At 39.3% G+C, this 14,073-nt stretch overlaps 1 protein-coding gene across 1 annotated transcript in view; it reads right to left on the bottom strand.

Moving 5' to 3' along the window:
* The window catches only part of LOC122816662 (ras-related C3 botulinum toxin substrate 1-like), a 581,445-nt gene that overhangs the window by 330,721 nt on the left and 236,651 nt on the right, over positions 1-14,073 (bottom strand). The gene's annotated exons all lie outside the window — the stretch shown is intronic.

Here is a 14,073-nt window from a genome sequence, read left to right as displayed (position 1 = left end):
GTGCTTATAGTAGAAATGAATGCAATGGCCTATCCATTTAGAAATGGTTTGCTTTGAAATAGCCTTCCCCTCCGCTCCTGCAGCAAATCCACCAGCAGGTGTTCAGATTTCCTTTGAGGTTTAGTCCTGTCCAAGTAGAATCTAAGTTGTCTGTGCACATCTTAAGGAAAGCAGTATCCATTCCCCTTTGTTCTGTGGACTGGGAAAGAAGGTTGGCAAATGAATGGACTGATTAAGAGCCACACTGGATACCACCTTGGGCATGACGTTTGGATTGGTTCTGAGGTACACCCTGTCTGCATGAAAGATGATGAAAAGCTCCACTGCCATAAGGGTCTATAATTCAGATACTCTTCTAGCTGAAGTGATTGCTGAAAGAAAAGCTGTTTTCCAAGAAAGAAATTTTAAGTCTGCAGTAGCAGCTGGCTCGAAAAGAGGTAGCGTGAGTTTCTCCAAAACAAAGTTAAGGTCCCAGAATGGGGTTGAAGTGCTCCTGGGTGGTCTCAAATTTTTTGGCCCCTCTGAGGAACTGCTTGAGCAGTGGATGAGAGAAGAGGGGAGGTTCCATGTTACAATGAGCTGAAATGGCTGAGGTGTCGATTTTAATGGAGGAAAAAGACAAGCCCTTGTGAAGCATCTCAGTTAAGTATTGTAAAATCTGAGGTAAATTGGGCACTGCTGTGCTCATCCCTTGAGATTGGTTCCAGGCACAGAATCTTTTCCATTTTTCAGCATAAGATTTTCTAGTACTAGGCCGCCTTGCCTCTAAAAAGATATCCATCACAGGTTTACTGAGGGATGGTAAAGGAGAGATTACGTAATTAGCCAGGCTGCAGGGTTCAGTGTTAGAAGCTGAGGGTTCAGAATCTGGTTCTCCTGCTGAGGTAACAGTGAAAGAGTCTGAGGCAGGTGTCATGGGGGTAACCGTGACACACTGCACAGGAGGGGGTACCAGTGCTGGCGCGGTCAGTCTGGAGCAATCAAAATCATCCTTGGTTTGTCCTGTTTGATTTTTAGTAGTACTTTGGAGAGCAGAGGCAGAGGGGGGAAGGCATAGACCACCTGAAGGACAGAGCATCCACTTTCCAGGCTTGTTTGTGGGGAGTCCTTGCACAAAATTTGCCCAACTGGTAGTTCTGGGGAGAGGCAAACAGGTCTATATCTGGGATCCCCCATTTGCTTGTCAACATGTTGAAAATCCTTGGCTCCAGTTTCCACTTGTGTGGGTCCATGAGGTTTCTACTTTGTCCGTCTGCCAGTGTATTTAAATTTCCTGGCAGGAACTGAGCTTGTAGGTGCACTTGGGAGCTCAAGGCTGTGTTCCACAATGCCATGGCAAGTCTGCAGAGGGGGTAAGAATGTGTACCCCCATGCTTATTTATGTACCACATAACAGTGGTGTTTTCCGTCTTTACCATTAGTTGTCCTGGAAGAATGTGGTCCTTGAAGGCTGTCAAAGCATTTTGTACAGCTGACATTTCTTTTTCAGTGATATGCAGGTGCATTTGATTTGGGTTCCATTTGCCCTGAATGCACTTCCCTGACAGGTGAGCCCCCTATGCATAGTCTGATGCATCTGTTGTTAGGGTTTGGGCGGCACTGGGTGGTGTGAAAGGTAGTCCCTTGTTTTGGTGGCAGGCCTCTGCCCACCAAAGGAACTCTAGGCATAGGCAAGGTATGATAGAAATCATTGCTTCTAGATTCTGAGAATGCTGACACCATAGGCTTTTTAGACACCACTGTAGTTTCCTTATATGCAGGCTTGCATATGGAATTAGAAGAATGCAGGAGGCCATGAACCCCAAGGCTTGCAGTATTTGTCTTGCAGATAGCATGTTTTTTGTGGCCACTTGTTTGAAGTAGGTTGTCAAATGAATTTGTTTCTCTGGCGTGAGGTAAGCCATCTGGGAAGTTGTATTCAAGCTTGCTCCCAGGAATATCATTTGTTGACAGGGTACCAGTTGTGATTTATTTTTCTTTATATACAATATACAAAGGCCAGATGATTCAAAAGTATGTCCTGGCTTTCTGCCTCAATTAGACAATCGTCCAGGTATGGGTATATTTGAATATTTCTATTTTTATATAAAATTCAACTTGTTTTATGTTAGCTGTTTTAATTTTGACTTGACTGTAATCTAGAACGGGGTTTGGAAAGAGTGACAAATAAGTTTATTCTCACCCACAGACAAATACATTGCTTATAATATAAAGTATTACATTCCAGTCTAATTGTTCTGATCCTCCCAGTGCCAAGAATACCACCTTTGGATTATATTCAGAACCCAATTTTCTGAAACTATCTGGTGCCAAAAGGGAAGATGAAGTCTCAAAGATATGAAAGGCTGCCAGGGTGGGAAGATGGGGGGTCTGAACAAACAAATACTCATGCTGACAGGACTAATCTTGATTTTTGGAGGCTTTTCCATTTCTTTTAGAAACTCCTTTTTACTACTTTTGAAACCCTGATTATTGGCACTTTGCTACTTAAAATGTTTATTGGCAAAGGGAGCTGAGGAGGAGGAAAAACTATTATATGGTCTGTTAAAGCAAGACTGAAAAGTCTGAGTAGCTCCTTCAGTAGGTTACCCTCTTTTATCACACATCTTGAGTACCTCAGCTCCAAAAGCACCAAACAGGATCTGTTTATCCAGGGGATAATTTAAATCTCAAATTTAACATCCTCAGGAAGAATTTGAAAGTGTACCCAAGCCAGTCTTCTCAAACCTGATCCGGATGCAATAGCTCTGCAGAAACACTCAGCAACATCATAAGTACATTTCAAAATATGCTTACTCGCCTAAGACACAGTTGTTACAGAAGCATTTAATGAATTCTTTATGTGAGGAGAAGGACGGTTAGCAATTAATTTCTGCCTATTCTCAAAAAACACAAGCAGAAACTTTAACATATGTGCTTGGCAGTTCAAAATTCTGAAAATGAAAGTACTAGAGGAATACATTTTCTTCCCTAGTATATGCACTGCTTTCCCATCTTTGTCCGAAAGAATACTGCTAACAGTAACCTTTTTAGCAGTAGCAAATTTGAAAGAGAAATTACTGCTGGGTCTGCTCTGGGATTAGAAAACAGATAATTGTATGTTTGGGGCACCTTATATAACCTGTCAATTATTTTCATAACAGAAGGCTGACCATCAGAAAGACTTGATGGGAAAAACATTCTCGAATGCAAGCAATGCATAGGTGCAGCTTTACGCATTTTGTAGCTTGTGACATTTTCTGTGTCACAGCAATTTCATTCTAGTCTCACTGACACATCTCCTTCACACTAGATAAAATGTTTGTGAAAGAAATATCTTCAACAAGGAAACATGAAGCCATACTGTCCTTAGAATCAGAATCCTCAGGCTGAGAAGAAAATCCTGAAGTGCACCCCTCCCTCAGTACTGACTGCTTTTCCAACTGAAAATTCTTGTCAGAATAAGGAGCACTTTTTTCCTTTTCTTAGAAGCTTGAAAAGGCAAGGAAAAGGCAGCAAACAGTTCCTTGGCAAATCCCACTAAATGTGTCCAATTCCATGGAAACAGAAACATGACACTGGAAAACTGACTCACTAAGCACAGTCTCCTGAAAAAGCCTAACACTTAGGCAAAGTGAACACAGTATACTGACCCCATCCTGGTGTAGTGAAGGCCCTTAACCTGCCCCTTCCCCAAACACTGGTAGCAGTGGGTCTCCCTTGCTCACTACAGGCATCCCTACAGCCATTGAGGATGTAGTCCCCCCATATTTCGGGACTTGGGAAACAAAATGGGTAGTCTAGGGAACAACAAGTGGCCACAGCACAGTCACTCACCAGCAGCTGAGGTAAACCAGAAGCCAGTCTAACCCTTAAATGTTCCTTACAAATTTTCTTCTTTTTTGATGCTGGGGAAGGTAGAACCACAGAGACCAATTCCTGCTCCATTGCTAAGCTGAGAACAAGGACTGATAGCATCAGTGCTTGGACAAGTGAGTAAGAAGAACAGACGAGGACAAGTGGTTCTGAAGTACGTACACCACTGACAATCCCCCACAGACACAGTATCCTGTCCCAAAAACACTAAACCTTAAAATCTGATAACGTTTTTAGTCAAAGAATAAAGTTTTCCTCCCAAAAAGTTTGCACAAGCATCCACATTACAACTCCATTCAATATTTAAGACAGTCCATAACACTGTTTCTTAACAAAAGCACAATATAATGACAGAAAAAACATGTTTTCTTATAAATTAATTTAAAATAAGAACACTTTTCTCAACAGGGATTTATCTGCCCGTCTATTCTAGATAAGTAGCTAACTGACAGATCAAACAGACTGCTGAATAAAGCACTTGTTTCGGCAACAAAAGAGCTTTGAAAAACCTGGTGTTCCAATTGCCTTTTATAAGGAGTGTTCTGCATATTCCTTGTATCTAGAGTACCTAGAGAGTTCCAAAAGCTTTGTAAGGGTGTCGGTTGTAGAAGGGCAGTACCTATATAGCTTATGCTACAAAAAAGTGGTCCATGCATTGAACATCAGTAAACTTCCATTGTTCTAATTTTCTAAGGGAAAACTTTTCCCAGAAGGGGCATAGTCTTCCAAACCTTGAAGAATCACTAGCCACTCATCAGTTCCACACAGCCCACACAGACGGAGTGCACTTTGGTGGCAAGAAAACTATGAAGTTGTTTTGCACTCAAATTGCCTTTTATATGGAGCTCTGCTTGAGTTGCTGGCAGTTAGAGCTCATGGAAGGCACCCTTAAGCTTTAAAAAGCTGGTCTCTTAGTCATATCTTTGTCAGGAAGTAATCTAAACCGAACAGCTCAGGCTACTGCAACAGTGATCTAATGCCAAACATCTGAAGTGCCTTTTGTGTGAACAGCAGTTTGTGTGAACATCTGACTGAGCAACTGATGGTATGGTTGACAAAGGTAATGTGTGTGTGCCTGTGTGTGACAGATAGGGTTAGAGTAGGAGTTAGATAAAGGGATAGATTTAGTGTTTGCGTGAGTGTGTGTTAGGCTTAGAGTTAGGGTCAGGTAAGTGGACAGATTTAGAGTATATGCAAGTGTTTGTGGGTAATGGCAAGAGTAAGGGCCAGGTAAGGGGAATAGGTTTAGTGCATGTAGGATTAGATTAAGGATCAGGTAAGAGGAGAGTTAGTGCATGTGCAAATGCATGTGTGGGGGCTGGGGTTAAAGGTTGTGTAACGGGATAGAAAACCCCTTATCCCAATCAGTAAAACATGCTAATCCCACTGTTAATAGTCTATAACCCTAACTGTGCACCTTATCTTAAAAAACCCTTTCTGTAACATGAACACTATTCATATTTGATGTGAATTTTGGTACAATTATGGTTAATACATAAAAAATATAAATTTGTTTCAAATTTCATTGTGCTGAGTTTCAATCATTTGTGCTGTCAGTAGTATGAGTGGTTGATATGTTTTGTTCAACGTTTAGTGTTTTATTAACATGGCGAACATTCACAATATTATCATATAAATTTATATTTTACACACACACACACACACACACACACACACACACACACACACACACACACACACACAAACACACACACACACATATAAATATATATATATACATACATACATACACACACACACACACATATATATATATATATATAGATATATATAGATATATATATATATATATATATATATATATATATATATAAAGTCCACGTTGCTATGTATTTCACACTAGGTTTTGATACTCATCCATATCGTGTGACACAAAAATGGGAATTAAATTTAGCAACTGGAACTGTCTCTGTAAAATGTTTGACCTGTGGAATGTTCGGAACATTTTTTGGAATGGAATCAGAATTTTGAACACATTCTGATAAGGGAACAGTGTCTGATTTACTCTTAGATTTGAAGTCTGCATCACAGAAAAAATGTGATGGTAATGATTCGGGAACAGGAAAAAGATGTCTACAGTTCCTCCTATATTCCACACCTTCGGAGTCTACCAGGTAGGCTCTTGGCTGGACACAGATGTCCAATTTGATCAACACCTTTTGTTGCCTGGATTCATACTGCCTCTCCTTCCCTCAATGGACGAAGTAATCTGCTCAACCTGTCATAACTAGATTTCTGGATATTACGCTTCTTAACCAACTGAGCCTTGATGGTTTTATTGTTCTTAGGTTTAGGCTTCAACAAACTGGAATTAATGGGTAGCATAGTTCTAGTTTGCCTGGAAAGTAGTCTTTGAGCAGGTGAGCCAAGAATTATCATCACGAGGTATGTTTCTGAGATTAAGCAAATTCAAGAACACATCCGTACTGTCACGCTTTGACCTTTTAAGTAATTGCTTTGCACTGCAGATTCAGCTAGACCATTTGACTGAGGATATTCAGGACTACTAATGACATGTACAAAGTCCCATTCTTTTGCATATTTCTGAAACAATTGGCTGGTGAATTGAGTACCGCTGTCAGAACGAACTTTGTGTGGACTACCATGAATTGAGAAATGACGTTTCAACTTAGTAATAACAGCAGTGGACGTTAGGTGAGGTAGCAGATCGATCTCAAACCAGTTCGAATAAGAGTCTATCAAAACCAAGTAGTGTTGATTGTTCCACTCAAAGTTATCAGTTGCAACTGCTGACCAAGGTAGTTCAGGATCTGGACTTGGCTGAAGTGGTTCTCTTTGGAAATGCGGTCTAGTACTATTGCATACTGAACAAGAAGAAAGTACTTTATCAATGTTTTTTGGTAATGAAGGTTCTCTCGCTCTTCTCTTAGTGGATGCTGATTCTGCGTGACCACAATGCAAAATCTGGATATACTCTTGTTGTAAGGAAGCAGGAACAACAACTTTAGGACCTTTGAAAATAACGCCATCTTCCATCAACAATTCATCTCTGTAAGGAAAATATGTTTATACTTCAGTTGGTACACTAGATGGCTTTGACAGCCATCCAACATTAATGTAGTGATTGAGCTTCTGCAAAATTGGATCAGTTTGACTGTGATCTCTTAGCTCATCAAGTCTAGTGGTGGAAAAATTACGCACTGACATCACATCAAAGTCAAAATTCTCTGCATCAAGCTGTTCTGTCGTATTTATGGGCAATCTGGATAAGTTATCAGCCACACATTTTGAAACTGTACTTTTGCAATTTGAGTATCATTCTTTGCATTCTCGCTGGAGTGGAATGCATAGGTGTCTTTAGAATAGTAACTAGAGGTTGGTGGTCAGTTTCGATCTGAATAGCTCGACCATAAATATAATCATGAAACTTGGAACAAGCAAATACTATTGCCAAAAGCTCCTTCTCAATTTGAGCATACTGCATCTCAATTTTGGGTTAGTGTTCTAGATGCATAGGCTACTGGTCTGCCCTCTTGAAGTACAACTGAGCCAAGACCAAATTCTGAAGCATCACAGGAAAGAGTAACTGGTTTGTTCACATCACAGTATCTTAATGTAGGTGGGGTAGCAATTTTCTGCTTAAGGTCTTCAAATGCCTTCTGGTAATGTTCCAACCATGACCATGCAACATTTTTGCATGTTAGCGCTCTTAAAGGTGCTGTCAATTCACTGAAGTCTGGTATAAACTTACCTAAATAATTGTCCATGCCTAGACAACGTTGTAGAGCTTGTATGTTATCTGGTGCTGACATTTCAAGAATAGCTGCTTGCTTGGTCAGATCTGGTCTCAAGCCTGCACTAGTAAACAAATGACCTACGTATGTAACTTCTGGAAGTCTGAAATCTGAAATTTGGACTTCAGAGGATTGAGCTTCAAGTTTACTTCACATGCTCTGTCTAGAACTTTCTTAAGGTTTCTGTCATGCTCTGCTTAACCACTGCCTCCAAACAATAGATAATCTACTATTATGGCACAAGGATAACCCAAAATAATTTGCTCCATTGCACGCTGAAAGATTTCACTTGCAGAATTTATTCCAAATGGCACCCTTAAGAATCTGCATCTACCAAACAGAGTACCAAAAGTAGTTAGAAATGAAGATTTGCGATCATACTTCACTTGCCAAAATGAACTCTTTACATCCCAGACAGAGAAAACAGTGGCATTCAGTATTAAGGCTGCAACCACTTCGACTGTGCGCATTGGATGATATGGTCTCTTTAATACTTTGTTCAAATCTCTTGGGTCAGTACATATTCTGATTTTGTCTGAGCCTTTTTTGTGGGCTGCTACCATGGATGACACCCATTCAGTTGGTTCTGTGACTGGACAAATCACACCCTGCTGCACCATTTTATCCAGCTGAGCCTTGACTTTATCCTGCATAGCTATTGGAACTCTTCTTGCTGGTCTGACTACTGGAGTGACCTCTGGGTCTAACTTCATGGAATATACAACTGAAAGTTTGCCTAACTTGTTACCGAAAACATCAGCATACTCTGAGAAAATGGCTTCAGAAAAATTAGAACTTGGAAATGCACTCACATGATGAGCTTCTTTAGCAAAAGTAAGTAGATTCACTCTTAAACTATCTTTGGGGCCCAATAAAGATTGCACTGATCTTCGGACCACACAGAATAGCAAGTTGTAGCAGCTCTCGGCCAAGTAACATGAAAGCATCACTGAACCTTTGGTTTGAATTTCTTCACCTCCATAAGCAATAAGCAACAAGTCTCGCACTACTAGCTACACTGAGTTGTTCGTTAATTCTCACTTTAGCAAATGTGTCTGCTGATATAACATTACACTTTAAACCAGTGGCTACTTTAAGTTCTGTGTATATTCCATTAATCCAGACAGTACAAAACACATTGCTCCTTGTTAATAAATTCACTGCATCAACTCCTTCAAGTGCTGATCCACCACCTACACAGAAAGTTGACTGCTTCAGCTCTATTTGATCAACTTGTTTTTTGTGCAACCTTTCTTTACAACTGTGTGAGGCTTACTTGATTAGCAAAACTTTTGGAAATGATTCAATTTTTTACACTTGTGGCACTGCTGGCCAAATGCTAAGCACTTCTCTCTTTTAGGCTCATGATTTGCACCACAATTGTGACAGTTAACAGTAAAGCTAGAGGAGTTTTGCTGACTCATGCTTGTACTGCAGTGAGCTGGAGCAAGCTCCTTTCTTATACCTTACTAGAAAACAATATGTCTTCCTTGGAGACCCCCTGGCTGCCATGTGCTTGGGCCTGCTTTTGTTTGCCACATGTTGCATGCTATCTACATTTGCTGTGGAGCCAGCTGAAACTGTGCTCTTGTCACTTGCAAACATACTTGTGTGTTTTTCTGTCACCTCATGGATTTGACAGATCTTTATGGCTTTGCTCAATGTTAAATCACTGTCACGAAGTAAAATCCTTTTGTTAATATCACACACAAGCCTGTCCTTTATCAGCTCATCTTTTAAGTCACCAAACCACCATGTTTTAGCTCCGTTTCTCAGGTCAGTTAAATAAGCTGCAAATGTTTCCCCTGGCTTCTGATCTCTCGTGTAAAACAAATGCCTCTATAATTTAATATTTGCCTGGGGTTTACACATTTCTCTGAACTTGCACTTCAACCACACAGGGTCTTCTCTTGATTCAGCCTGTACAACAATATGATGGTTTTTACCTTCTCCTTCGCATACTGCAGGTGGATACACAAATTAATGCTCTCTTTCTATGGCCTCTGACAAAGGTAGGTTTAGCAAAATGAATGCCCCGGTGCATGCATCTCTAACTGCATAATATCGTACTCTTGCTCAAATATTCTCCAATTCTCTGCAATATTCTGATCAAATACAAGTGGTAGGGGCTTTTGAAATCCGTCTGCCATATTAACACATACCAGTGAAGGGTTTTGCAAATAAGCACAAACATACACACATGCCAGAATCTTATCCCAGTATTTGTAACTTTGTCCAGTGCCTTTGTGCTTCAAAATTTATACCTTTTGGGCTTTTCGAAATTATGCTAATGAACAAACTCGTAGTACCTTTGAATAAGTAGACTTTGCAAATTAAACTTCTCGGGCACTTTAACACTCTTGTAATATCGTCTTGCAATGCCAAAGTTATTTATCATCATTTTAAGAAACATTTCAAACAACTCTACGATGTGAATGAAATAAACTCTTGGGCACTGTAATATCCCTGTAATATCGTCTTGCAAGAAATCACCTCCTATAAGTATAAGAAACATATCAAATAATTGCACAATGTGACTAAACTGGACCTCTCTTGCCCAAAACTCAATAACATTTCAAAGTAATTGCACTTTGTGAATAACTGCACACAGCACACTGAAATGTCCCCAAAATGGCAGCACCTCGATAAGCAACTCTTTACAGTGCAAGAAAGACTCTGTAATGGCAGCACTTTGCAAACAGACACACCCAGCACAAGAAACTTTTCCAAATGGCTATACTTTGACTGTACTTTATTTTATTTATTTTATTTTATTTTATTTTACATTTGTTTACCGGGCTAGTCTAGCTGGATATATGTCCATTTTCAGTAGAGGCCCGGGGAGAAAAGCTCCATACATAAAACTAAACTACAAGACATATTAATAAAAATTTAAGTACAATAAGAATATACATTTAGTAATAAGAACAACAAATATTTAAGGCACACACAAAATACACTAGGTCAGTAGTAGCATCACAAAATAAAATGCTAAAGATTAGCAGTTAGTTTCATTAATTCGGAGAGAAAGAAGTAAAACAAGAGATTAGAAGGGATTAATGTAGAAATACAAGAGAGGAGAAGAGAGAGAAACAAAAGTCTAGAAGGGGAAGAAAAAAGAAGAATGGAAATGAGGGCAGGGGAGAGAAAGGAGGAGTGAGTCAGAGCATAAGAGGAGAGCAACAGGGCAAGAAAAAAAGTAAGTGTATGTGTAGCTTAAGTAGTTAAGGTAGAGTAGGGGGGAATAAAAAGGTTAGTCAGGAGTCCTACAGGAACAAAGCCAGTGATTTTGGAAGTACAGTTTGATTTTTTGTTTGAAGAGTGGTAAGGAAGAGATTAGAGTAATATCTGTGGGTAGCAGATTCCATGTCCTACCTACAGTATTAGTGAACAGAGAGTCACCAGCTAAGTTATGAGATTTTACAGATTTGGTCATGAGTTTAGAAGAAGATCGAAGGGAGGTAAGATTACTATAAGGGATTAAAAGTTTAGAGAGTATAGGGGTGTTATCAGGTTGGTAAAGTATCTTGTGGGCAATAGTAAGTTGTGAGATCATAAGACAGTTTTGTAGCTCTAGCCAGCCTAGGAGTTTTAGGTTATGACAGTGATGTGTTCTGAAAGGGTTACCGGTGGCAAAGCGGGCAATGCTATTGTAACAAACTGCTAGTTTATTTAGGTTAGCCTTCTTAAGGTTAGTGAAGATAGGTGATGCGTAAAAGAGAGTAGATATCAGATGGGAGTGGGCGATAGTAGCCCTGGTAGTAGGTGTGAGAAATGGCTTAATACGGTATAATGATCCTATTTTTGTTAACTGTTTTGATGATGTTGTTTGTATGTTGATCAAAAGTGAGATTGTTATCAATGGTTACTCCTAGTAGTTTTGTTGTCAGGTCAGGAGAGATGACAGTGGTGTCATTTGACAAGATGTTGAAGTTTAATGGGAGGCTCGAGTGGTAGGAGTGAAAAGGAGCAGTTTAGTTTTTTTAGCATTGAGGAGGAGGTACCGTCTAGTAAACCAGGTTTCTACAGTGTTGAAGGTAGTTTGAGTTAGTGAGAGTAGTTCTGAGGAGGTAGATGCTGAACAAATAATAGTGGAGTCAGCGTATTGGATGCAGGTAGCTTGAGGGATTACAGTGTTAAGATCGTTTATGTAAAGGGAGAAGAGAAGTGGCCCAAGAATGGAGCCCTGTGGTACTCAATAGAAACAGGCAATAAGGAAGAGATATGGTTGTCCCAAAGAACGGCTTGTTGTCTGTTGCTTAGATAAGAAGTAAACCATTTAATAGCCAGGATATCAAATGAGAGGGATTGAAGGATATTAATGAGGGAAGAGTGGTTCACCATGTCAAAGGCTTTAGAGAGGTCAATGAAGAGAGCAGAGGAGAAAAGATTGAGTTACGATAGTTGTTAATAGTATCAACAAAGGAAAGGAGGGCAGTGGAGGTGCTATGGTGAGGTCTAAAGCCATGTTGACAGTTGGCTATAATGTTGTTTAAAGAGAGATACTGAACAAGTTGCTGATGGATACATTTCTCCATTATCTTAGCTAGAGGTGAGAGAAGAGCAATAGGTCTATAGTTAGTGTAATCAATAGAGCTACCACCTTTGTGTAGTGGGATAATATGAGAGACTTTCCATATATCTGGTATGGTTCCCTCTTGGATCGTCCTATTAATGAGTATAGATATAGGGTATGCAATCTGTTTAGCAGCCTTTTGAAGAAAGAGAGAAGGGAGTTTGTCAGCAGAGGGGGTGCAGGGTTTCAGTTTGAGAATAAGCTTGTAGATGAAAGAGGTAGAGATAGGATGAAGAGTGAAGTTGTGGGGAGAGTCAATTAGATTATTTGGAGGTTAAAAGTTATTGGTGTTCAGTTGTCTAGCAAGAGCTTGAATGGTTTCTATAAAAAAGGAATTGAAAGTGTTTGCAGTATGGTTAGGGGTATCTGGGTCTGCGTTTAAAGGGGAGGGAGTTTTTGATGTTCCAGGTGAAAGGAGTTTGTTGACAGAAGACCAGAATTGTTTGGGTTTATTAAAATGGGTTTCTTGAAGTTCACAGTAGTAGTTTTTTTTGTCAGAGATTATAGCTTTTTTTGTAAGATTCCTAAGTTGGCAAAAGAAAAAAAAAAAAAAAAAAAAAAAACAAAACAAAAAAAAAAAACAAAAAAAACTTCATGAAACAGTTACACCTTGCACACAATAAACTCTCCAAAATACATGCACAGTGATAGGCACACACTGTAAGCACTTTTACACACTTTGAGATACTTCGAATAATTTTAGTTATGCCCTTGATACAATACGAAGTCGTAGTTATGCCAAAACATAGCACTTTGTCAAAACACATGCAGTCGCCTTGCTTTATTTTTACTTAATGTGCCCTTTTTGCCCTTATTATATTTGTTTTGCTCATTTAAGCTATTTTATGCCCAATGTACCTTTCTTGTGCTCGTTTTACTCTAAACACACCCAGTTTTGCTTTAAACATGCTTGTTTTACCTTTAAACATACTCGTTTTGCTTTAAACATGCTTGTTTTACCTTTAAACATACTCGTTTTGCTTTAAACATGCCCAGTTTTGCTTTAAACATGCTCGTTTTACCTTTAAACATACTCGTTTTGCTTTAAACATGCTCGTTTTGCTTTACTGTCAATTGTTTCATCAAATATCTTTATTTTAAACATTCCTTTTAAGTAAACAATCTTTCCGTGTCTTCCACTTGCTCAATAATGCGGTTTGTGCCCTTGCAATGCCCTGTTTTGTCTCTTCTATCAAATAAACACTTCATGCTACCTCTCATTACCTTTGATTCTTTTCTGGCTCTTTTTGTGCTTGTTTCTCTTAGTTCTACCTTCACTGTCGTCTCTGCACCTCATGGCTCTGGATCGTATTCTCTGCCATCCCAGTTCTGACACCATGTCACTCTCCTACTTTGGACACAATAGAAGAGTCTTCATGGGTTCTGTTCAAGTAGTTTTATTTTATATAAACACAATACTACAGAGGTTTACTGTCTTTAACTTAAGTAACTTATATGCAAACTAACAACTGTGATCATGCAATGCTCTCACTCTGGCTGCTCTTACAAAGTGGCACTAGGGATTGCACGTGTCTGGAATTTATAGGTGAACATACAGCCTTGACATACTTCTTAAAGATACAGCGCACTTCACTTGCACTCTGATCTACAGGTTGTAAATGCTTAGCATTAAAATGTGAGAGAAGTGATAGTATAATTCCTTTTTAATGTCATGCTTTTCTTCATTTTGTGCATTCTAGTGTCAGGCAGGAGCACTCAGACAATTCTATCTATTCTTTCTTAACATGCTAAAAGCAGAAACTTTATAAAACCTGAAATGAACAACCTCAGCTACATCCGCTTAATTATTCATTATGGACTTATTTTTACAAGATCTTTACTTCTTTCTATCAGATTTGCAAAATG

The sequence above is a fragment of the Protopterus annectens genome, chromosome 12.part0 (genome assembly GCF_019279795.1).
Source record: "Protopterus annectens isolate FY-2018-M chromosome 12.part0, PAN1.0, whole genome shotgun sequence".
Classification (NCBI taxonomy): Eukaryota; Metazoa; Chordata; order Ceratodontiformes; family Protopteridae; genus Protopterus; species Protopterus annectens.
The sequence above is the reverse complement of the archived record's forward strand: the minus strand, read 5'-3'. Positions and strand labels throughout refer to the sequence as shown.